Here is a 23446-nt window from a genome sequence, read left to right as displayed (position 1 = left end):
ATGGGAATTTTCTGTTTTTGGAGCTTAGGAACGGATTAATTGCATTTATATTATTTCCTATGTGAAATAATGTTTCGGGGGTTGAACAATTCGGACTTTGAACACGTCCCAGTAACGAATTATGTTCACAATAGCACTGCTGTCAGTCCAAACTGAGCAATACTGGGTCTCCCAATTTATTTTTGTTACTTAATTTTCCTCATCTAATAAGTCATTTCTCAAATGACCTCATTTTAAAAATAAATAAATAAAAACCTCTGGTGAGTGGAGTAAATTGTATTTAAGTACTCAAGAGCACTTCTACATTAGAAAAATAGAACTTGAGTAAAAGTAAAAAGTAATGCTCTGTCACGGGTTCATTTTGGAAAGGAGGGGGGGGGGGGGGGGTGATGGCGAAGTCGAAAAAACTTCAGTGAGGTGTTTTTATTTACATCAACACAGCATCAAAAATGTGAAAAATATTTACAGTGCAACCCTAACAATATTTACGTTCCATTGTTTTTTTTTCCCTCAGCAACCAGTCACTCACCATCCCACTTGGTTGAGCGCTCTACAAATTATTTTTAGGATAACTTTAAATACCCCCTACCGCCTGCCTCCGGGCAAACCATTTAGGCAATCATGGGGTATAATACCAAAAAGTAACCAAAAATAACTAAAACATGTAAATAAATAATATCTGCAACATATATTAACCATAACAAAAATCCCCCATTCACAATCCGTAACTTAATTTCTCTCTCAAAAAAAACTCATTGGAGAATAAAACAAACTACTTTTGTGGTATAGTCCATAGTCATGTGACACTTCAAACGCGGCAAAAGGCGCTATTTAAGTGGGAATCCGGAAGTGCTTCGGTTTGGGCCAGTGTTTATTGTCCAACGACCCGGATAATGCAGGTGAGCGGTTTGCGGTGTCGAGTGGGTGCACACCAAAAACGAGGAAAAGGGGAATGAGTCCAGGCGGCAGGTAAGCAGTTTGTGAAAGTGTCGAATTACGGAGGGAATTTGTGTGGGCTGTGTGACAACAGTTAAGACGGAGCTCGTCTCCGCGGAAACGAAGTGCGAGCAGCGCGCGCTCACGTGGGCTGCTCCTCTCAGCTCGACGGGAGCGCGCCCCAGTCCGGGAAGTGGCGGACAAGTCACAGGCGCTCCGTCACATCCTCCAAATACTGTAATTTATCGAATAAGCATAAACGAGTAAAAAAACTAATCAAGTACTGAGTAACTGACGAGTAACTTAAAAACTAAAATAAAATAAGAGCATAAATGGCATGGAAAAAAATACATAAATAGGAATGTGCAATTTCAGGTATTTGCCAATGATATCACTTTAAAATAATGCATAAATATTTCTAAAATATTTTTAAAAAATTAAGGCAAATTTAGCCACAGGTAGTGGTTTTAAATTAACTTTCTTTGTTTACACTTGTCAAGCATCAACTCTTTGCTGACATCTTTTAGCTCCGTGACTAAAAATGGCCGTATATTAACGTTTAATCTGTTTGTTTTGTACTTCCTTTATTATTTTGTTCAAATATACATATTTTGTTTAGGAATGGGTGAGCACCGATACAGCCCAGTATCGGCTGCCCTCTTGTTGCCGTTTTGCGATCAGGAACTAGAAATGAGAAGGATAGAAAATTGCCATTATTTTCATGAATTTTAAATGAAAAAAAGCTATACAAAGATGTGTACATATCTAAAATGATCTGTCATTGTTTTTTGGAGGAAATTTTGTGTATCAAAAGTAGTAGTAGAAGTAATATCGGTACTTGGTATTGGAGACTACTCATACTGGATCGGCCTGAAAAAAAACACACGTTTTGAACATTCCAAATGTTGTTGTGTCTATTTTATTTTGATTAGTAATATTTAATACTGAAGTTTTTCATTACACTAGCTCAATAAGTCAAATCATTTGTATATAATTTTGTCGAATGCATAGCCACATCAAGAAAATTATAAAGTGTTGATCTGACGTTCAAAGTTGTGGAGAATAAGGGTTCATCATAATTATCTTTAATTTAATTCCAACAATATCAAACCAGTAACACTTCATGTCTGGCAACTTTCCAACATGAATAAACCACGCCACCAATGGAGCCACCTTCGCTAACGTTGGCTTGAAAGCAATTGACAGGTTTTTTTTTTATTACCTTCTTTCCCAAGGTAAGTAAATAGCATTCACGAGCAATGTAAAGGCATTTTGTGTGTTATTATCAAGATAGAATATGCTCAAACAGTCAAACGAGTGCAGCATGCATTTTCAAGGAAATTCAATAACTGAAAAGCAGATGTGGGCATGGCACAAAAAAAAGAAGGAAAGAGAAAGGCAAAAAGCAAAGCGTGTGTACGTTTGTTTGAATATGTTAGAATTTTGAGGAATCGTAAAGTTTTCAACATGAAATCTATTTGATTCCGTGTGCCTAGGACATCAACTATTAATATTTCAAATGATGTCACTTTTTATTTTTTTATATCTCAGATTGTGCATGCTACCCAATATTATGACTGAAAGAAGAATATAATCCTAATTTATATGATAAAAGAAGCCTTCAGATGTACTCGCATGATATGGTTTGGAAAAATGAGAGACGACAGTTAGTGAGAATGAATATTATATTGAATTTAAAGCTCCGTCACGCAGAGCATGTCGCTGTCATCTGAATACACTACTTTGGGATTTTTGGATTTCCTTACCCAACCAGTCACCTTACTTTCTCAAAAATTGTATTTTATTTTTTTTTTTACCTCCTCGCTGTCTCGAGCCGCTTCACGTATTCTATCAATGGCGTGTCCCAGTTGTCTAAAGATGAAAGGGAAGCTAGCCAAAAGAAACACACAGCACTTCTGAATATATCTTTTAAATAGTGCTGCATCCTACTCAGTCAGGTCACGTCTTCCCTTGTGTGTATTCTGCCTTATCTGGAGGGATGTTTAGCCTTTTAAAATTAATAATTTAGTTCTGGAATGGTGTTTGAAGGCCATGCTCTTGGATTGTGTACTCTTTAGAGTACTATCGTTGAAACGGAACTTTACAAAACGAAACCTTAATCCAAACCTCTGGTCAGAGCTTTAAAAGCAAACTCGTAAGTAAAAAAAAAAGAAAAAAAAAAGAAAAGAAGAAGCTCTCCTCTTGATAGGAAGCTTTTGGCCTCCCGGAGAACCAATCGCCAGTGTCATGTTTGTCCATTACTGTACTTTTGCCTTATTGCTTTCCTCCATTAGCTGCAAGCATCCAAGGTGCAGGCGTCTTTCCCACAACATACTTGACCTCATCAATTAATCACCCCCGCTCTTACTTTCCATCACGTTCACTCTGCTACTCTCAGTCCAGCTCGGTTTCCTTTCCATCTCACGGATATTTCCGCTGATGTCTTTTTGATATCATGCACTCATCATTATGCTGCGAGACGGCACGAGTAGTCATTTATGATAAATGCATCACTTGGTGACATCCCGTGTGCGTTTACGCGAATGTGAAGCAGGCTCGCCCCTGCAGCTTTTTTAGAAGGATCCGATCGTATGCCAGAATGTGGTCGTTTTCACGTTTTTACACACATCCATACGAATGGCCGGAACCCCTGCCGCAGTACATATTATTTATTTATATATATTTTTTTACAAAATTATTAACGCTCTTAGACCAAAACATTGTATAACTCCATCTATTGAAACTGCATTATATCACCACAAGAGTAGTCATCTTTGTTTTATAGACCAAAACAATGAAAATAGATGGGTCATCTACACTTTAGGGCCAGTTTTGTAAAAATTGATATTTGTGATGCTTCCTAGCTCATCAGCCACAAATATTATTATTATTTTTTTTATTGTATCACACATGGCTCTAGTGTTAGACCTTTGAAAGAAATCAATCCTTTTCATAGCCAGATATCGATTCATAAAACCATAAATCGATCTTTTTAATAAGTTTTTTTCTCATAAATTCATGTGAAAATAGAATTTTACTTAAGGGCCTAAATGTTGTTTTTTTGTTTGTTTTTTTGTATTTTGCTGTTTCCTTGAAATGTTCTGTTCACTGAAATTTAAAAGTATTTTCTTTCATTTATGAAAAAGACCTGACTTCAATTCAGAATCTTTTAAATTTATATTTACCGGTACGACTATAAAATAAATATTAAATAAATGTTATATAAACATATTCTACTTATATAGAATATAAATGAAATCCTTAACTAAATCCAAAAAAATGAAATATGTACATACATAAGTACATTCTCAAAATATTGCCATTTATTATTATTTTATGGCAGAGTAATCTGAAATTTCTTAACAAAAATTCATTTTCAATACATTTCTGCAACAAGTCCTAACTTAACAAATTTCAGAATCATCGGTGCGCCCTCCAGTGGAATAAATTAGCAACAACAGTTAATTTTAGTGGAAAAACTGCACTTTGTGTTCTGATTAGACCGCCCGACAGGTTGGTTCTGGCCCACGGGCCATATATTTGACACCATTGCCACTACTGTACTTCCACTTTGGTCTCCCATCCCAGGTTCCATATGACTTTCTCGCCCTCTGAGTCAAAATTAGTCAATACTATGCAAGTTGACAAGTGTTAGACATACAGTTAGGCAATAAGTGCATAATAATATAATATGCATGTTGGGATTTTTGTAGCAATTGGACAAAATCTCTCGTACCAGTTTGTCATTTAAGGGCATTTTCAAAATGGAAGTAAACACCGGTTTCAACCTATAACAGCCTACTTAAGGTGTCTTTTATTCTTTTTTTTTTTTGTATTTTACTCATGATAAACATTTCCATCAAACGTCATTTTGCTAAAATTAAATGGCTTGCTTTGGGGGATGCATTTTTATAAAAAAATTTTAATGGACAATATACGATGTTTCGAGGCTACGAACTCCATGCAATGAACTCATTTGCAGAGCGATGTAAGAGTTCAACTACTGCATTTCATTTGATTGTTTTATATTTTTGGCCATGAAGTGTTTTTCCATGCAAATATCTAATAACTGTAATTATGACATTTTAAGGTTATTCATTTGGTTTATAATTTTTTATTTTTTTTTAATAAAAATATTTATTGTAATTATGAATTCAGACATAGGAACAGAACTTTGTCTTATACCGAGGGTTGCTTGCCTGCAAAAAAAAATACTTTTGGAGGCAATTTATATATGGCTAAGGAATAATGTCGACAAAGTCCTTACAAAACAAAGTAAAACAATAAAAAATAATTTTATTAGCAAACCATGAGTAAAATGGAAGTAAAATGGATATGCTCAATCTGCTTGTTTTAGACAACTTTTGAGTCAATGTTACTTCAGGGAAGAATGTATTTATTATAGTTATAATACTCATCTTTTCATTAGATTTCCTTCTAAATTTCTAAATAATGAATGAAATGGTTTCAATATTCACTATTAGTACCAGAACAGAGCTGTCTTCCCAGAGGGCATTCGGTATTATGAAAACCATATCTAAAAGTGAGGCAGAATCCATTTTATTAGTTCATTTTGGACTATTAACATTCATCACAGTGTGAGCACTAAACTCCTGGACGGGCCCATATAGCTTTGACTTATTCTGACTGCTGCTACTGAGGAAGATGTTAATTCCGTTTTTTTTAATGGTAGGTAGATGCACTCAATTTTCAGTTCTGTCATATCTAACCTAAAAAGACCTGCTTCAGAATACCTGCTTGATTTGGCTCAGTTGGTCTTTATTCATGAGTGGAGTCTCATTCGTAAGGTCGGTAATGCAGTATATGGTGTGAGGTGATCACTGCTTGGTTGGTTGGATGACTTGTAACCTGACCCCGTCCGTGTTCAATTCATCAACTTGCAGCGGTTGCCGCAAACGGGACAATGGCCTTTTTGGAGCGAGCAATTTGTGGTATTTTTATTCATCGAATAACTTATTATTTGATTACATCTTCAAAACTTGTTAGTGACTCACTACAAAAAGCACAGAAAGAAAATAATGTCCAGTTCACCGAAAACACCCTTTTGTACAGTCTGACTGTGTGAGTTCCATAATTGGCCACAATTCACCACAGACTTACAGTAAGAATGCGAGCAGGCTAAAAAGCTCGCCAATTTGGCGGCCATGTTGGCAGGGGCAAATTTTCGAGATTCGTTTTTTTTGGCGCTGATTCCGAATCTGATCATATCAGATCATAAAAGTAACATTTAGTAATATTTATAAATGAAGGGTCGGGTTCAGCAACAGGTGGAATATTTTCTGAAACGTCAGCTATAAATTACAACGCATGGTAAAATCCGTATTGGGCAAGCTTTTATAAGTTAACCTTAAAAAGCAAATATGAAAATACATTAAAAAAAATTCTTCTTTGCTAGAAAAAAAGTAAAGACACTTTTTTAAAATTGCCACTATCAATACGTTTCGGGATATTTAAAGCCATTTCTGATTAAAGTTGACCACTAATGGGAAGCATGGACATTAGCTTAGCATCACCATAATTACGCAGGAGGAGTCTCTCATATCTACCTACTGCATTCATATGGCTGATATTTTACTCGGGTGCTAGTCGTGTACATGCCTCTTTAACATTTATGAGGGATAGGCGTGTACCGATATCAGGTATCGATACCAGCCTTATTTTAAGGTATCAGTACATTGAGATGCAATTTCTCTAAGTATATGTATATAAATAAATACAAATAGAAACATGCAAAGAAAAATGCTATATTGGGCTTATCTTTGATAAACATGATCTGTCATGGGAAATGAGGGAAATATGTGTCAAAAGTATAAAACAATCATTTTGTTATGTTTTCAGGCTGCGGAAAAAGTACTTTGTTGTACAACGGACAACCCCTTCCCCTAATTAGCCCATTACATCGAGGTTCCACTTTGCCATTATTTATATGGTTGCACTTTCTAGCAGTTTACATGGGCTGGTAATCACAATGAGCACTGTAATTGGCTCACAAAAGCTACATATGTCGTTTCTCCCCAGGGATAAAGAGATCTTCTCATGATTCTGATTAGATTGTGAAGGTTTACCTAATGTTGCAGCCGTAATTGTTTGTGTGTGCAAGAAACAGCAGTGAGAGAAAAGGTGCAATGGAGACCGATTGGGAAGAAAAAAAGAAAGAAAAAAAACCCCCGCCTGCGACAATTTGCAGGGAGGTATGTTTTTTTCTTCTCCACTTGTCTTTTTCTTCATGGGCCTTCTTCTACACGCTTTATCTATCTGCTATGTGCTCTTGATAATCACGTGCACACGCACACAGGTTTGTTTTACTATCTTTGTGGGGCCATCTCATTGAGATAATGCATTTCCTAGCCCCTCCCCCTATCTCCAACCATCAAAAATGATTGCCTACCCCTATTCCTTACCCTAACCTCAACCATAACCCAATTCAAACCTAAACTCTAAAACCAAGTCTTGACCCTCAAAAAGAGGTCTAAACTTGTGGGGCCCAGCGAAAAGGTGCTTCCCTGGACGGGTGGGCCCCACAACTCCCGAAATGTAGGCTCCGAAATGTAACAAAAACAAGAACAAACACACACACACACAGAGATGTTTGTTTTACAATCTTTGTGGGGCCATCTCATTGAGATAATGCATTTCCTAGCCCCTCTCCCTATCTCCAACGATCAAAAATGATTGCCTACCCCTATTCCTTACCCTAACCTCAACCATAACCCAATTCAAACCTAAACTCTCAAACCAAGTCTTGACCCTCAAAAAGAGGTCTAAACTTGTGGGGCCCAGCAAAATGGGTTTCCCTGGACGGGTGGGCCCCACAACTCCCGAAATGTAGGCTCCGAATTGTAACAAAAACAAGAACAAACACACACACACACACATACACACACACACACACACACACACACACACACACACACACACAGATGTTTGTTTTACTATCTTTGTGGGGCCATCTCATTGAGATAATGCATTTCCTAGCCCCTCCCCCTATCCCCAACCATCAAAAATGATTGCCTACCCCTATTCCTTACCCTAACTTCAACCATAACCCAATTCAAACCTAAACTCTAAAACCAAGTCTTGACCCTCAAAAAGAGGTCTAAACTTGTGGGGCCCAGCAAAATGGCCCCACATGGACGGGAGGGCCCCACAACTCTGAAATCCCGAAATGTTGGCCCCACTATGTAACAAAAACAAGACCACACACACACACACACACACACACACACGCGTCTAATCATTCCCGCAAAGACATTTCCCTCCCCCCACTTTCATTTTCCTTTTCCTCAGTTTTCCCAATTCTCATTATGTTTCAGTATCCACATCTCCTCCTCCACCTGTCTTCTGTGTCTCCCACATATTTTATAGCCTCTCGCACTCGTTCGCGCTCCCTCTCTTCCTGTTTTCTCCCCCCATCTCCACGAGTGCTTGTAAGAGGAGATGTTTGGACCCGCCATTGGATTTGTTCAGTCTGCAAGTGCTGGGGGCGCCCGTTGGGGTCCTGTGGGGTTGGCCCTTGTTGGTTGTGCAATGTAGCTCTCCTGCTAACAAGCTGGTTGCAAATCCAAACCTGGAGCTGCACTCCGAGTGGGGGTGAGGTGTGAGCAGGGGGGCTTCGCTACTGTTGTTTTTCTTCTGCGCCCGTCCCTCGTCTCTCAAGCACCCCCGGCACGCTCCCCTTCCTCCTTCCGCCTTTCATGCTTCAGCGCTTGTACAATGTACACAAGCATGGGATAGTCCAACAGCCCTGGGGCTGACACCTAAACATACACCGCATCTCATGAGTGGCAACACACAAATGGACACTGAGAGAGTTACTTCCCTGCATGTGGCGTAAGGTGACCAGATTTTCAAAATTAAAAACCAGGGCACTACAATTTCACTGAAAATTAAACGTACAATAAATCCTAAACAGGAACGTATTTGTAACAAATGTAATTGGTAGTCAATGTGGTGACCGGTGCTTTTAGCTAATGCTAAATGTTATCTTGGTTACCAGTTAAACCGTGCTAAACAAATCAATGCACTCACAATTACCCACACTTTAAAAACAGCTAAACTAGGTATGGGTCAAAAATGGACCGATCCTCTACTTGGGTCTTTTTGACCCAGATTTGAGTCAAAAAATGGGTCTCGTAAATATTGGTCAGATCCTTTACTTGGGTCAAGAATTTGGGTCATTTTGCATAATTCAACCCAGAGAGTTGGGTCAAATTGATCCATAAAGCGGATCGGTCCATTTTTGATCCATAATTGGGTTACTTTTGATGCAACTGTTCTTAGACTGCAATATTTTGTTTTTTTTTACACTGTCCTGGTTTTAAGGTAGGGGTGTCCAAACTTTTTCTTTCAAGGGCCACATACATAAGAATGAAAGAATCCAAGGGCCACATTAACATTCTTTACCTTGAATTTATTTAGACTTAAAAAAAAAAAACACTCCGTCATTGAGAATACACAGTTGGGTCAAAAATAACCCAATTATGGTTTGAAAATGGACCGATCCTCTACTTGGGTCTATTTGACCCAACTTTGAGTCAATAAATGGGTCTTTTAGTGCAATACAAATCGTTACTATTGGTCCCAAAGTTGGGTCAAATTGACCCATAAAGTGGATCGGTCCAGCTTTGATCCATTATTGGGTTACTTTTGACCCAACTATTTTTAAAGTGTATGCTCGGCAATTTTATATCATATTTACATAAATTCTATTTAATTATAAAGAAAAATAGCTAGGTGATAAACAATAAAAAAAAAAGAAGCTATTTTAAAAATAAAGGAAGTGAGAGATGCGAAGGAATTTAATCTTCTCTTCTATTTAAAGCCTTGCAAAGCAGATCAATGACATAGGCCATGTCAATTGTGAATTTTAGCATATGCCAAGGGCCACTAAAAATTGGAGAGTGGGCCGCAAATGGCCCCCGGACCATAATTCGGACACCACTGGTTTAGGGTATCCATCCATCCCTTTTTTTAGAGCGCTAATCCGGTTTACTGAGACCTGGACTATATCCCAGGCGACCCTGGACAGGTTGCCAGTCAATCACAGGGCACTTAGAAAGACAAGCAACCATTCAAAGTCCTACGAGCAGCACAACTGAGAAGGAACTGAACCCACGCATCCCGCACGGGTCTGTCAGACAAGTCAGGCTGCCCACAGTCACACAGATTAAGATATTTTCTTTAAAATTAATTTCCCATTTTTTTACTTTTCTACTAAATGCAGCACATTACTTTCCTACTAAATTCTAGTCTGCATAGGTTTCACTTAAACGCTACATCTGCATTTTGAGATCATGACTTAATAGCCAATAATTCATATCAATATAATATCCATCACCGTGATGCATTTCTATCAATAATTTTTGATTTGCTTGTCTGTCATTTCAGGCGTCTTCTCAAGGGGACTCTTAGACATACAAATAATTCACATCATTTTTACTTGGCCCTGATAGGACCGTTAAAAGCGGGGAAATAAATAAGAGCACCCGTATAGTTTCAGCGTATGTGCTTGAACAGCAAAAAATTCCGTTTTAGAGTTATTGATATAGCACTGCATTAGGCAGTATTTCATATGCGGGGGTAATTTTCTAATTGGTTGGGGGGGGGGGGTGCAAGTTGTTGTGCTGCCCTGCGGGAACCACTGGCTCGCCAGACAGAAGCCACGTTGCCATTCATTTGTGATGAATTGTGAACCTCTGAAAAACTCAGCACAAATTAAATTTCTGAATTTTTATGCGTATTTGTTTTTCATCCATACCCATCTAGGCAACATATATAATAATAGATTTGTCAATATATTGTATATTTACTTGGGTTGACCTTTCAGATTCTTCCCTGACAATTTGTTGTCATGCAGCAGGTGTGATTCGCTTGTACTGGATGTCTCATTGAAGTCACGGGAAGACGGACTTTTCCAACCTCCAACCAGGAAAAGTGCCCTTTGACCTGAGTTGCGAAACTTAATCTGACGTCACTGAAAAACACGGACCGTAAATAGTAAAACATAATTTTCAAGATTATAAATATATATCTATCCCTTCATTTATTGTTACATTTATTTATTTTAAATAACTTCACACAAAGATTTTTATTGACTGCATAAAGTTATTTGAAGATATCCCTATATTTATATAAATAACAAAAAATATGAAGGAAGATTTACTTGACGTCAAAATGTGTTGTGATGAGCCAGAACAACAACAATTTATCAGAATCAGCCATTTTTTTTGTTTACGTTTGCCTTGGACGCTTTGAGGTCGGAACTGCGACCATTCGAGTGGGACTAATCGGACTTCCCACGTTCCTCGAATGCAGCATAATTCCAAAAGAAGTCTCACCATAGTCAAACGTGTTCTTGACCAATAATATGTTCAATGCAGCCCCACTAGTCTAAACATGGTATTCTGATTCATATTGTGTTTGTGGAATATAGGAGCAAAATCCACCCATTTTTATGCATCTTTTGCCACTTGCTGGAAGTTTGATTGTAAAAATAAAAAACAAAAGAGCTATTAAAAATTTGAATAAAAAAAAAAAGCGAAAGAGGAAAAAGTTTGATGGGGTTTTATTGGGGTGCTTATAACTGATGGTGACTGTTTGTCTCAATTAAAGTGAAGCTACAATATAATAAATATACATACTATAGACAGTATTTTGCCACGGAAATAATTTTCTGATTTATTTTGCCGTATTAAATAAATAAATAAATAACAGGAAGGGTTCTAAACATAATCTGTGAATTGGCAAATATTTGTCCACTGTACAAATAAAATTGGAAATTGACCAGTGCCTTGGAAAAGATAGTTTTGCCCCTAATGGCTTCTCTGGTACAACTAGATTGAAGGCGACTCTCTTTTGAATTGTAAAATCTTTAAAAAAAAAAATTGATTCAGAGCGAAAAAGTCACTTATGTGTTGCTCTGTTTTATTTCAAGCAGGCATCCTGATGGGCCACCCTTTCTAAATTCAAATAGTCCAACTTTGCCCACTTTCAAAGAGCTCTGGCAAACTAAAAAAAAAAAAAAAACTAAAAAAAAACACCCACACGATTTGAAATCCCCACAGGCAGCAGGAATAATGATTCTTTCACTATGTATACATCATAAACATGCAAACGTGCTGGGGAGTAATGTGAGCTAAGTCCAAACAGCCAGTCTTCATCAGTGCCTTTTTGGAGAGCATCTTTTACCCAGATCCCTGCAAAGTGTATGCATATGTAGTATTATAGAAAAGTTCTGCTCCATTTATCAATAATAAAAAAAACAACAACCTATGTGTCACTCCAGCCAGCACACAGACCGCATTAGCATTCAAGATAACCGAACCTGTCATGTGAATTTTCTACTCAGTCTCTGCTTTCTCGCTCTCTTGCCTTTCATTTTTCCTCTCTTTTGGATATTTGGATTCAAACTCCTCCCGTGGCCATGAATGCTGTCATGAACCCCAAGTCCAATGAAATATTCAGTTCCCATCCTATATTTACAATAAATTATGCATATATTTGTGTTGGATTATACACATTCTCTATTCTGTTTCATTAACACACTGCCTTTTTTCCCTCCTGCCCCCTCAGATTGTGTTACATGCTGCCTGTAGCTAGCAACAACTGCAGTTTATGTTCTTGTGGCCTTTTTCTTCGTGAACTCGTGTTTGTTTGTCTTACAGTCTTGGTTCCTCCCAGTGTCGAATTAGAATGGCATGAAAACTCCCCCCCCGGAGAGCTCAGTATTGTTCATTCGGTAATTTTACCGATTTGACATGTCATCATCATTGCTCTTTTTAATTTTTTAATTTAATTTAAAAAAATTTTTTTCAAATTTTGTATGTGGGTGGGGAAAAAAGGGATGAAAACTAGGGGTGTGCCAAAAAATCGATTCCGATAAGAATCACGATTCTCATTTAGTACGATTCAGAATCTATTTTAGATGTCCCCAAATCAATTTTATTTAAAATATTTTATACTGTCTTGCCTTTGTTTGTGTGTGCCTTTATTGGGAGCTCTTTTCATGTTGTACCCGATTTGGCCACTTAGGGGAAGTGTGGTTCCGCGCGTTCTAGCCACATTAGTGAGTTGAAAGAAAAAGTCACGATCAAAATCTGCCAATAGGTTTTTTTTTTGCAGCGTAGGAAGATCATATGCCGATGAGTAATTAACATTAGCGCGTCAGACTGGAGTAGATCATGACGATTCTTTGCACATCTATAAATTGAATCAAATCATTTTGAATCAAAAATCGTTCTGAGTGGAAAATCGATTCTGAATCGCAGACAGTGAGACAGTCAACGATTCCCACCCCTAGTGAAAACACACTGTTGTCTCGCCCATTCAGTGAGTGTAAAACAGCAGCAGGGGTGAGAACCGTCCGGCATACAATCACAATGCGCACAACTCTATGGAGTGCCTGTGGAGTGTGTGTGCATACACTGCGCTGGGTGGCCTTGGTGACTATGCAATAAAGTCCAGACTGCAGCTGCGTGAGAGACAGCGATCCCATTGCCAAATCCAATAAGACGAGTAGAATTTCATTACAGATGTTCAGGCTAGATATGATGGCTCCATCAATAACTGCCCCACATGCGAGGGGCCGTAGCGCGAGCAGTCGTGCCGCCGTGGCTGAATCCATATCGGATTGTTTCGCAAATTCCGGGAGCGCCAACGAGTCCCGCTCTCTCTTCTGCTGCTTCTGTTCCCTCCATTCCCGCTTTCTTTCATCCGTCTGCCAAGCCTTCCCCCTGTAGCTTTTCTTGCACCTTCACTTTTTCCTGACAATTGAAATTTCCAGGCTTGCCTCAATGGAGCAGGGAATTACATCTCAAGTGGTCTGCTGTCCTCTGCTCGCCACACAACCCAAAGTGTTGCTTAAAAACATACTGTGTGTCCCCCCCCCCCCCTCTCCCTTTTCCAATTACAGTACTCCGGTATGTCGCTGTTGCTTTCCAATTTGCTCTTCAATGATCTAACAGCATGTCAGGTCTGCAGCAGTTTGACTGAATAAAGGAGGGACATTATTTAGAGTAACAGTATGTATTAGTTTTCCAGTAGAGACCAATAGGCTTTTTTTTAGAACAATTTTTATTTCCAAGAAACCCAACGTGATTGTATGTAAGGTATGTAACTAGCAAAATGGCTTTCCTTGAATTTTTTTATTAAATGGACCAGGTGAAAAGGTGACGAATGGGGCTATAGCCAGTCGTCTACCCGTGGCGTCAGCTCCTTTTAGCTTCTGGTAGCCAGGTAGCTTGCTAGCTAGCTGGCAGCTCTGTATCTTGCTAGCTAGCTGGTAGCTAGTAACAGTATGTATTCATTTGCCCATAGAGACCAATAGGCTTTTTTAGAACAATTTTTATTTCCAAGAAACCCAACGTGATTGTATGTAAGGTATGTAACTAGCAAAATGACTTTCCTTGATTTTTTTTTTTTATTAAATGGACCAGGTGAAAAGGTGACGAATGGGGCTATAGCAAGTCGTCTACCCGTGGCGTCCGCTCCTCTTAGCTTCTGGTAGTGTTAGATATTATTAACATTTAAATTCTTTATTTTCATATATTAACCATTGTTATACATTATTAACATCTTATTTTTTTATATTAACCATGTTGAAAGGTTTTATAGACGTGTAAAGCAAGTAGTGTTGAACTCAGTATAATTTGACCTTAAGATGGGACATATTATTTGGTCTAGAAGTTCCTTCTCTGTGGGAAAACACATTTGGTCCTTGAGAACAGAATCTGTTTCGAACACGCACCCCTGACTCTGTTTTCGCCATCGCTCATGGAAAAGTACCCAGAGAGTATGTTTTGTCTACAAATGAAAGAGAGGCGGTCTGTTTTAACTATAAGAAGCCATTTTACACGCGGAAGAGACACATTCGGCGCTCTGAATTCCACCTGTTAAGTGATGAATTGGAGTCTGTTACGATGTCCAGAGATCTCTGTTAGATTAAAATCATTTTTGCAAAGGTGTTTTTTCTTACATTAAATCTGTCTTCAAGTTTTGGAACACGCAAAGAGGACAAATAATTTTATTCCTCTTTCAGTAGCCCGGTATCTTGCTAGCTAGCTGGTGGCTAGCTAGCAATCTCCACTCTGTGCGATACTCCTGATTGACAGCTTTTGATAGAATGGAGCACGGTTCCAGCACAGTCAGCGGACATACCCACACAAAAAATGTTTTTCCAGGGTCAAACGTTGAAAAGTTATCGCCTGGAACGAGGCTATGGTGACACACAGAGCACAAATCTAGCCATAAAGGAAAATAAGCCTTTTTTTTCTTACCCAGTCACGGAATTCCAATTCTTCAGATGCAGATTTACCTTTGTGGATTTTCTTTGTCCTCGCGACCCTTGTGAGGACAAGCGGTTAAGAAAATGGATGGATGGATTTTCTTCTATACATTAGCATCTGTGCGCTAGCATCTGTGCTAAGTATGCCATTATGCTCAGTGTTTGCATCAACATTGCGGCACCTTATCAAGATCATGCGGTTTGTTGTCATAAAATTATTTCAATATTGCAGAATGTTGTTGTATAGAAGGGGGGGGGGGGGGTGCTTACTGTTTACTTTTATCGACTAAATCAACTCAACAGGATGATTTGTCGCTTTACTTGACATACTGACTTGTCATCCACAAGATAATGTGCAATTCGTCTTGATGCGATGATAGTAACCGAATCTAACGTTTGATAAATATGCTTGCATCGCCTGGCGCTGCTTTTGGGGGATCCTCAATCATACTCACTCTTTTAAAGGTTAAAGCGACTTGCGTGGACACTATGGAAAGACGACTTCTCGACAGGAAGCGCAAAGCACTCAGCGTCTTTGTTTTGCAATTCAAACCGAATAATAGAAAAGTTTAAGGAGAACTCGAGTGAACCGTTTCTTATACAGTCGGTGCATCAGACCGATTCAGCTATCTGAAGGATCATCACTCCCCCCCCCCCCCCCTCCAAAGTAATGCTACTAAAAACTTTCATGTTCTGAAGAATTCAAAGGCTTCAAACAGCCGGCTCGGCAATGTCAAACATTTAACCTGCGATCCTGGTGTCTCACTGTTGAAGAGGCCCCCCCTTTTTATTTTATTATTATATCATGCTATTTTTCTTTTATGTCATGGATGACGTCCGACCAGAGAGCATTTATCAGATTTAGATTAAAACGTTGCTCCGGAGTGACAAGGTCAACTGAATCATGAGTGCAGCTACAGATACTTTTCATCATTAAAACCGGCTTGTTAATACAAATATGTAATGAAAAAATTCCATATAAATGTATCATCTGCATTGATCAAATATTTATCATTACAGAAGATGTGTTGATTTGTGTACAGTTTGGTTTGCATAAATGTATGACATCGTCTGCTTTTTTTTTTCAATGACCACCATTTTTGCTGCTTTGGCCAAAAGCCCCCCCCCCCCCAAAAAAAAAAAAGGATGGTCAAGTTCTTTACGCTGTTAATTGAGCTAATTATCCTGAAAAGCCAATAAAACCACGTTTGCACTTTTTAAAAGGTTAATTCATTTCCTCGCGGGCTCCCCTGCTGTCATGAAGTGAGTTTTTATTTTAAGTCAAAGTGGTAAAATTGGTTAATGTGTGGAACAAAGGTTACAACCAACGGATATTTATGCTGAATACCGTCAAAAATTAGCTGCGCATTCTCCAGAGCAGCACAAGTTTGTACAAGAACTGCACACTAGTCGAATTGTTTAGTGGTGTCCTGGCTGGTCCACCTTACAGATTTCTGAATTGTGAGCCAAAGTCAGTTTTATACTGATTCTCTAAGCCATTAATAACAATATCTACATTTCCAGATCGTGTGGATGCTTTAATCAGTTTCCACTTACTGCTATTGGTTTTAATAGCACAAGTCAGTAAGTCCCCAATGAAGACATCTTTTATAATGTCACGTTTTTAACGAGTGTCTTCAAACGTGCTTCTAAGAAGCCCATTAATTTTTAATTTTTTTTCCCCAGGACAAAAGCTGATTGAAGTTACTTTGTTTTAATAAGTGATCATGTGAGCAGATGACTTAAAAAGTTAGTCTAATTTATATCTAATTAAAGCTAGGTGGCTATTGGGCGGAGGCATCCATTTTAATTTCAAAAATTCTCGCAGTATACTGTCTGAAGAGTACGGAAATTATGGTGAGCTTGTCTCTTTTTGCTAACAAATGTATTCACTCAGAGTTAAAAAAAGAAAAGAAAAAGGATCTGTGTCGTTTAGAGACGATGTTTTTCTGTAATGTATTTGCAAGTACCGATAGCAGGTATTATTTGTATTGGTTCTCACGATGGTATAGGCCGCCCTGTTGTGGCTGCTTTACGGTCAGAAACTAGAAGTTAGAAGAATATAAAATTTCATAGATGGATATGACATATTCGAATGTCTAAACCAATAAAACGCATAATTTGGATGATGGGTTTTAGGGTCTAGATCTTGATTGGATCTTACATAACCAATCACAACCGCAAGTTGATTTGCATGATGTTTATGTTAAAGATGTTCCTGGCGTCCACTACATGTTGTTCTTATGTGGGAAAATCAGCACAAATAAATACATTTTGGTCTGATGGGGCTACAAGAATAAAAAATTGCCACTAACTTCATAAAATAAAATAAAAAAAAATGCTACAATGCTAATTTATGTGTCAAAAGCAATAAAGCTATCATTACTTGGAATCGGTGACTATTCACCAGTTGAGTAATCGTACTGGTATCGGACTGAAAAATGTTGAATCGAACATCCCTATTTTTTTTTTATCAAACGATCAATCCATAACGTCATTGATGTTCTTTTCATACCACCAACGGTAGATTTTCAGCACCAAACAATCAATGTGTTGCCTTTAAGAAGCTTATGCAATGCAGCTTTGCTTACTTTTTGTCTTTGACCCGACCGCACCTATGGAGGATGTTTCGACATATCAGTGCTTCTGCATTGTGTTATTTCAGTTTAGTCCATCTGGCAGACTTCGGTCTTGGCTTGAAAGTGGCTCTGGATCTTCACCCAGCTGAGCCGAATCTCTGTGTGGAGACTGTTACGTAAAGTAGCCAAATTGTGACATCACAATTTGGCTACTTTACATAACTGCCCCCCAAAATGGTTTGCACATCGACATGTTTTCAGAAATATGCAGATAACAAAAGACTTACTTGGTTGTTTAATTTAACACTTACTTGGTGGGCAAGCACCCCGGAGACCCAACTAGTTGGATAAAAGCAATTTAAAAAGGCCATTTTACGTATTATGCCCTATTATCGACTTTTGTTAATGCACATTTTATCACATTGCTGTAGACCTTGTTGTTTTCGCTACTGTGATGGAAATGCGGAAGACATTTTGTTAATATGCATGTAAAAGTGGGAATTAATGACAATAAAGATGATGATTCTTTTCCCCTCATGCCAGGCTCATGTCACCGTGGTTTAGAGAGCCACTCAAGCGTGACATGCATATTTATGAAAAGCAACAAATCCACACTGCGTATCAAACTGGATCAATCTGCGCTGGTATCAAACATTCAGCTGTGTCAGCTGCGAATGCGATATATTTTTAAGCCTGTCCGTGTCCATCGCTAAATATTTTAGCCGGGATGTTTCCCAGCTGTCAGCGTGCCGCACTTTCCCGCAGCACAACGCCACGGCAACTTTCCACATTAACGTCTCATTATGAGCGTTTACATCATTTCCAGTGCTAATCTCAAAAACGAAGGCCGCGATGCGTTCCGTCAACTTTTACGCTAGCAGATCCATCAAATGTTTCTCAGACCAAAACTATTAGGCGACCTGAGGTAGGTCCAATTGCATCAGTGTGCCTCCAGTTGCTGTGGCATTTAGAGACGAGGAGAACCCCCACTGGAAGGAAAAAAAAAAGCAAACAACGCAATGATGGGATAGCGATGGAAGTCGTGTGTGATTGCGGTATTCCGAGCCCCAGTAAACCATCTCTCACCAACATGTGCAGAATGTTGATAAGCGACATCATCCCACTGACTCATTAATCAGTTGTGAAGCTACAGCTACCTGACGCTAGTTCTCTTTCCCATACCCCCAAACGATCGCGCCCCTCCCCCCACTTCCTACTGCTACCTGCTTCCTTTGCCGCGTCTCGGCACGAGAGAAACCAGCTGGACTCCACTGGAGTCCTTTAATCGCATTTTATTAAAAATGTACAGTAAATGCCCCTCCGTCACCTTCCAGGTTTGCGGTCCCGTTATTTCACTGATGTACAAATTTTTTGTTCAGTTAATAACTCTATATTGGTGTAAAAAAAAAACGTGTTTACATTGGTTGTAATTCAACTGGTGAACACTAGATGGCAGCACACTTGGTTGACGGTGGTGTTAATTTGAAAGAAAAACAAAAAGGAAGTGCAATACTGTATTTCAGCTTTTGTTGAAAATTTGTGACTATTGTTATACATTATTAACATTTTTAATTCTTTATTTCATATATTAACCATGTTGAAATGTTTTATAGATGTGTAGAGTAGGTGAAATAGTGTTGAACTCAGTATAATTTGACCTTAACCTTGTTTTTGTCTAAAAATTCCTTCTCAGTGTTTTGCGCACACACATTCTGTTCGTGAGAACAGATTTTGCCACACACATACCCTGAGAGCACCATCACTCATGGCCACTCTAAATTCAGTTCAATTTGTTTGTGAGATATTGTTTTGGGAAAAAAAGTACGAAAAGTACCCTGAGAGTATATTTTGTCTAAAAAGATGAACACAGCTGCGGACTGTGTACGAAAATAATATTATGTAACATATTGTGTGAGAACCAATCTGTTTTACTTATTCATGACGGGAGGAGGAATAGGTGTTCTCTTACTGATTTGGATTCTTTAAAAGCTGTATTCCGCAAAAGAGGGGGCACACACGCACCCTGGAATTCCACCTTTTACGTGATGTTCAGTGTTGTGTGACCGGAGATTCTCTGTAATAAATCATCTTTGCAAGGAGTTTTTATCACAAGAAGTCTATCTTCAATTTTTTGGAACACGCAAAAGAGGACAAATAATTCGCCTCTATCAATATCAACTGTAATCTGCTTTTTATGCCTACAGAAAGTGAAAGCTCTAAATTATTTTTATAAACTACATCATTGGGCAAGATTACACTGGGGAATAATTTGGGAAAAAATTCTGTTGAAGTAGATTTTTATGATGGTTTAAATGGAAATTGGCATGCTGATTCCAAAGTCATAGTCACTTTTGTGTAGCACATCAATTTTTTTCTTCTTCAGTTTATTACCCTCCACATAAGCAAAAATCCATTGGCTGTAGTAAGACTGTAGTAAGAAGAGCTGATTACGAGTCATCCACAGCTATACGTGGCAACTTGTTTGTGCAGTCACAGGTGCGGTGAAGGCGAGTGCAGGTCCCTTTGAGTCGTTGCTATCAATATTTGCAAACAAAAAGCTAGCATAGTAGCAATCAAGAAGGTTTGTGCTAGCTTTTCTGTTATGGTTCGGGTTTGGTTAGTTTTGTTGCTTTGTCTTTTGTCATGATCCATCCATTTTCTTATCCGCTTGGCGACAATAATAATGATAATAAAAAGCCTACCTGAATGTGGACAAAGGCACAGTACAGGGTTTCACTCCCTGACGAGACGAAAGATGGGGGATTTCCAAACAACGCTGCCTTTGCGGGGGCTCGACTCTTTTGGCTGGTTTATGGTTTTATTGAACATATAAACATAAGGAAAACACATTGCAAGCTTAAAATACAGGTTGAAGTAAAAAAAAAGAAAGAAAAACAAGAATAGGAAGAAAGAAAAGAGTTTATATGTTCTTTTTACTAGGTAGCGTACCATTGTCAAATAAAAATAATTATGCTAATTTTAGCTATTGGAAAATTGCGTGGTAGCAATAAATAGCCATCAGTTTGATAGTTTGCCTTTCCACACTGACCCAACCGGCCATGCACTCAAAAGTTGTGTTATTTCTTGTTTACGAATACTTGTGAATGCATCGCGGGAAGGAAGGGAGGGAGGGAGGTAGGGTGGAGAGCGTAGCCGTTTGTGTGTATACAATAACCGTCTGCTGTTAACATACTTGAGAAACGTTACAGTGCTGTATAAAGGAAAAATTTTAAATAGTAAACAAAGTAATTCAGTCCAACTGCGGACGCCTTTGACGTCCGGATTTCATGATGATTTGCGCTTGGGCTCACGGGAAATGTGGTTCTTTCAAGCGAAATTCAAGGGAAAACAATACCGCTTTTGTCCAAATCAACGAAAACCAAATACTCATTTGTGCCATTTTAAAGACCTTGGAGAAGAATTTTTTTTTTTTTATAAAATTCCTGATGGCGTGGTGGCCAATTTTGGGAGAATCGCGATTGAAATGGTTACGCGTCATTGCTGGTCGACCGCCACCACCTACCATCAAGTTTTGGTGCACTTCGGTACACTTCCATCCCCAAGTCGACAAAAAAACGTTTTGGTGCCGCACCAACAAACACTCCCCAACCTGCCCCTCACTCTGTCAAATCCTCTGTCTGAATTTTGGTCACTGTAGGCCTAAATGCTATAAAAAAGATACCTATAGAGGCCTATATTAATTCCACTTATTGTGGGGGTGGTCTGAAACCGAACCCCTGCCAATGGAGGTGGGATTACTGTAAATGAGTTAGCTTTTCCTGCAAATTCAAGATTCCTTCCCCAATTACATCCACATGCACAGCTGTTTACACACACGCGAGTTCACACGCTGGGAGACGAGCGCAAAGACTCGCCTGGACTTTGAACACACAAAAGCGACGCGAGGAAACGACCACAAAAGGAGCGCTTACAAGTTTTGCGCTTCAAAGTTTTTCTCTTCTACACAAACGCAGGCGCATGTCCTACGCATTCCTATCTGGGGGAGCTTAAATGGCGCAAACACACATCGCTATCAGTTTGGCTGCACATCTAACAAGCACACCCGGCCGCCACAGAACACTCCTCTCTGCTATAAAAGCACTTTATTTCTCTTTTCAAGCCATCTCACCGCCGCACTCCTCCGTTGGGTCAAAATGGCGGAAATGTGTCTGAATGGTGCTGCTTGTTGTGTAACTCCTGCATAAGAAGTCTCTTGAGTCGCGTTAAGAACTGCTGATCCGCAGTGTTTTTCACCTCGAACTTCGGCCGAGGAGAAGGCCGCCATGAATATTTGATTAATTTGTTTTTTTTTTTGCGGGTCGAGACCCTTAATTCAGCTGCTATTTTAATAGCCTGTTTAGGTAAGCTAAACAAATGTTGTTGTTTTTTTGCTTTTTTTATAAGAAAGTCCATAATTACTATATATGGTTAGTGGCAGGAAGCAAAGTGTGCTCATTAGTCACAAATAGGAGGGGCTTCTAAATTCATCAATATCATCTCTGCTAAAGAGGTTGTTGTTAGTCTCCTCACAGGGTTAGGCAAAAAAATATACATAAATGTTGTTATTTATGTTCGGATAAGACCTCTAATGATGAGTGCAGTTTTTTGTCTGCCAGGGAAGCAGCAAACTCACCAGATTAGAAAGTCTTTCCATTTCCCACTGGAACTGATCATTGTGTGTGTGTGTGTGTGTGTGTGTGTGTGTGTGTGTGTGTGTGTGTGTGTGTGTGTGGAAGGAGCCGCAGTCAATAATGGTATTCCGGTCACAGTTATTTTAAATCTATTCCCACCACAGATAAAGCACATTTGACTAAGTCTGCCTGTATGGGACAATCGGATGTTGAGTTTGGACAAACATGATGTATCGCGTTTAGCTACTGTTGGCTCTGATGGAATCCAGGCGACCAAAAAAAGAACATCTTCGTATTTGTTATTGTTCCATTTGAGGTTTTCAGCTGCAGGACAATTTACGAGGCGGTTTACATTCTGCAGCACGTTTGGTTTTCGCGAGAGATTTACTTGCCCTGCTGCTCCAGTGGAAGCGGTGTTGACTAATATTTACTTGTTCGCTTCAGCTCCATTTTGCACAAAGCGTCAGAGCTTGCGAACGTGTTCCTTGTGATGCATTAGTGAGATTCCTTCCCAACAACCAATGCATACTTTATGAGAGCTCCTCTCTGTATTATTGTGCCCAAATTGTACTGTATGTGAGCAGTCAGAATGTCTAAAGGCAGTGTGATGCACAGCCGGAAACGCAATTAGAATATTTTGCCAACTGCAGTATATCAAAAAAAAAAAAAAAAAAAGCAAAAATATAAATAATTATCATAAGGAGTTAAAAGCACATCATTAATGAGTTCCTCAACAGAAAAAAAAAGCTACTTACAAGAAAGCCTTTTGCAGGCTGTGAACTCCAACTCAAGTCTGACGTGAGATGCTCGGAGCTACCGTGCGAGTGCAGTTGAGCTCTAATTGTTTAAAAATAAAATATGACAAGTTTAATAGTTGGCCACGGTGCTCAAACCGCCGGTGTCTGGTGTTTGCGTGGCCCGTGCAACTTTCCTCCCCTACGCTGACTTCAAAAGCCAAATTCTTCTTAAGCGGACATAAAAAGATGAAGTTGAAAGCG

The 23446-nt window shown here is 39.0% G+C and overlaps 1 protein-coding gene across 1 annotated transcript in view; it reads left to right on the top strand.

The window, feature by feature from the left end:
• Positions 1–844: 844 nt before the first annotated feature.
• The window catches only part of ela3l (elastase 3 like), a 138851-nt gene continuing 116249 nt past the window's right edge, over positions 845–23446 (top strand). The window contains exon 1 of the mRNA XM_077560396.1: positions 845–969. The gene's annotated coding sequence lies outside the window, so the exon portion shown is untranslated. The remainder of the gene's footprint in view (positions 970–23446) is intronic.

The sequence above is a fragment of the Vanacampus margaritifer genome, chromosome 3 (genome assembly GCF_051991255.1).
Source record: "Vanacampus margaritifer isolate UIUO_Vmar chromosome 3, RoL_Vmar_1.0, whole genome shotgun sequence".
NCBI classification, from domain to species: Eukaryota; Metazoa; Chordata; class Actinopteri; order Syngnathiformes; family Syngnathidae; genus Vanacampus; species Vanacampus margaritifer.
This window is presented reverse-complemented; position numbering and strand designations above follow the sequence as displayed.